This window comes from Vombatus ursinus, unplaced genomic scaffold (assembly GCF_900497805.2).
Source record: "Vombatus ursinus unplaced genomic scaffold, bare-nosed wombat genome assembly UNPS02013902.1, whole genome shotgun sequence".
NCBI lineage: Eukaryota > Metazoa > Chordata > Mammalia > Diprotodontia > Vombatidae > Vombatus > Vombatus ursinus.
This window is the reverse complement of record NW_020953680.1, coordinates 6376-9405: the sequence shown is the minus strand read 5'-3', so window position 1 is coordinate 9405 and position 3030 is coordinate 6376. Positions and strand designations below refer to the sequence as shown.

General features: G+C 44.9%; 1 pseudogene; it reads right to left on the bottom strand.

Annotated features, from left to right (window-relative positions):
- Positions 1 to 1077: 1077 nt before the first annotated feature.
- LOC114040628 lies at positions 1078 to 1411 on the bottom strand (annotated as a pseudogene).
- Positions 1412 to 3030: the final 1619 nt, after the last annotated feature.

The following is a 3030-nucleotide window of genomic DNA, read 5'->3' as shown; positions in this document are numbered from 1 at the left end:
TAAGATTCACTACCCCTTCAGTTTCCAACCATACCCTCAGGGACCAGATGTATATGTGTATAGGGGGGTGAGGTTCGGGGAGGATCAGAGTGTAGGAAGTGAAACCCACCCCAGATAGGAGATCTTTTAATCCCCTTCAGTTCCAGCAGGCTGAGCTGATTGTGGGCTGGGAGTGAGGAGAAGGGGAGTGGGGCAGTGGATCAGGGGTGGTTCTGAAATTCATTGAAACCAGCCTCCCTTGGGGGTAGTAGAAATTGAGGTAGCAAACATCTGAAATGCTCAGAAATGTGAGGGGAAGGAGAAAAGAGGGCACTGCTTGTGTATAGCAAAGCTCCTGGTGGCCAGCCCCACAGCCCCTGGGGATACAAAGGGAAGGGCCAGGAAAAGATGAGACCCTGCTTGTAAAGTTCTGTGTCTCCTTGTCTCCCTGACAGTGACCAAGCCCCAGGCCACTCCTGCCCCTTCCCCCATGACAGGCACATGCTACAAGGAAATAGGAGAGGGAGGGGTATTGGGAGGTGGTTGAGGTCAGAAGGAATGAAATTGTACCCTGAAATTCCTGGCCTGAGCTTTCACCTAGTTTTTATTTCCTGACACTCCTCTGGATATTAGAAGGTGGGGTGGGACTTTCGGATTCAGGAAGACAAACTGAGTATCCTACCGCCTTTCTTTACCCAGGCACTCAGATCCTAGAGAAAATACCTCCTCCAGTGAACCAAATCAATCATCCTTTATGCCCAGACCCTCCCTCAAACTGACATCACCCAGTACTGTGGAAGAAACAGAACTGGGCACCCAGCTTCTCCACCTCTTGGTTTGTAGATGAAAAAATATGGCCCATCAAGGGGCCCACTTCAGGTGGAATTCATTCTGGGGCTGCTGCTTTAACCCAGACACCTCTCATCAGGACTCACACTTTGAGCTTGTGGACTCAGCAGCATGGGGTGCCCTGCCAAGGAAGTGGGGAGTTTTCCCCAGCCAAGGCCTCTTTCTGGTCCTGCTGCCCCTCCTCCTATCCATTTGTGCATACCCACCAGCCCGCAGACTTGGGATGTGGGCAGGAAGGGGCTACAGGGCTCACATCTCCCAGATGATCCCCGGGAAATCCCCCGTGGTCTAGCCTCATGATACCCAGAGGGATCAGGTTCTTCTGCACCCACCTCAGCTTGGCACGCTTTCGCCCATTCTTGGTGACAATTGTTTCCTCATAGAACTTGTCACCATCTTCATCATAATACGTGGAACCGTGACAGGTGAACACGAAGGATGGCGCGGTGCGGAATCCCCGAGCCTGGGCCTGGGCATTCTGGGCACGGGCCGTGTTGGTGAGCTCGAGACTGCCTCCCAGGCCCGCGGCCACAGCAGATGAGAAGGGCCCCAGTCTCCGGCCCTTGGAGCCTCTGGTGCCCATGTTAGGGCCCACTCGCGCCTCACAGCCCCTCCAACAGCTGGCCCTCTACATTCTTTTCAAGAATATAATTTTAACCTTGATAGATATAAGTGGGACACAACATTATGCCAACACTCTGGTAGATGTGATGGGGGGGGGGGCTATGTCAGTGATTTTGCAAAGCCTCTTTTCAAGTTCGAAGATCATAGGGTTTCAGTACTTAGATCTGGAAGGCACTATAAAGGTCATTTAGTCTAATGCCCTCATTTTACAGAAGAGGAAACCTAGCTCACAAGTGCAACAAAGGCAGGAATGCTCTGATTCCAAATCTGGTGTTCTTTCTAGTATGCTATAATTGATTTGAATGGTCCAGATTTCACTTGTGTTTATCTGCTAAGAAGCACAAGACATTAACATTTAAAATGTGTAACATTCAACTTCACAAAGTTAAAATCAGATTGGGAAAGAGGAAAGGAAAAAAAGACAAAGAGAATAGTGGGGAGGTTGGGAGAAGCAGGAAATAGAGATACCAGCAAACTAAAATGACAGGTACTGGGGACTGTTACTATATTTTCCTTTGACTGCCACTGGCCTAGTGGCTTAGATCACTGGTCGTGCTTTTTAAGACCAAGGTTGTAAGTTTTTTCCCCTCAGGAACTTAACTGAGCAGAGAAAAAATTTTGACCCATGGCCATGAAGTCATTTCTGATCTTGACCAATCTTCTTGTATATTTGTGTCTTTGGAAATAGGCAAGTGAGTAGGAATGATTCAGTGAAGCTCATCACAACCACATATATTATTTTTCCAATTAACAGGAATTTATTTTCTCTCCTCATCTTTCTATTTTTTATTTTATTTTATTTTATTTTATTTTTTGCTTTTTGGTGAGGCAGTCGGGGATAAGTGACTTGCCCAGGGTCACACAGCTAGTAAGTGTCAAGTATCTGAGGTCACATTTGAACTCAGGTCCTTCTGACTCCAAGGCTTGAGCTTTGTCCACTGCGCCACCTAGCTGCCTCTCTCCTCATCTTTCTCCACTCATTCTGTGAAAAAAGAAAAAAAAAAAAATCTTTGCAACACGTATGCATTGTCATGCAAAACAAATTCCCTTATTGACCATATCCAAAAAAATTAAGTGTCTCATTCTAAATATTTGCTCCACTACTTCTCTGTCATGAGATGGGTAACATTTTTCATTTTTGGTCTTCTGGAATCATAGCTGATCATGGGTTGACCACAGTTCTTAAATCTTTCAAAATTATTTCATTTTTACAATGTTGTTGTTTTTATATACATTGTTCTAGGCGTACTCATTTTATTTCTGCATAAGATCATACAAGTCTTTCTAGGATTTTTCTGAAACCATACTATTCTTCGTTTTTTTTGGCACAGCAGTATTCCATTGTATTCATATACCTTAATTTGTCAGCCTTTCCCTCAATTAATAGGTGCCTTCTTAGTTTCCAGTTCTTTGCCATCATGAAACAGTTATTTTAAATATGTTTTGTGCATTTGGGTCCTTGTTCTCTTTCTTTGATCCTTTTAGGGTGCAGGCCTAGATGTCCTTGGGTCAAATGTTATGCATAGTTTAATACCTCTTCTCTTCTATCCATGTATTTTTTTCTGATAAAAATTAGCT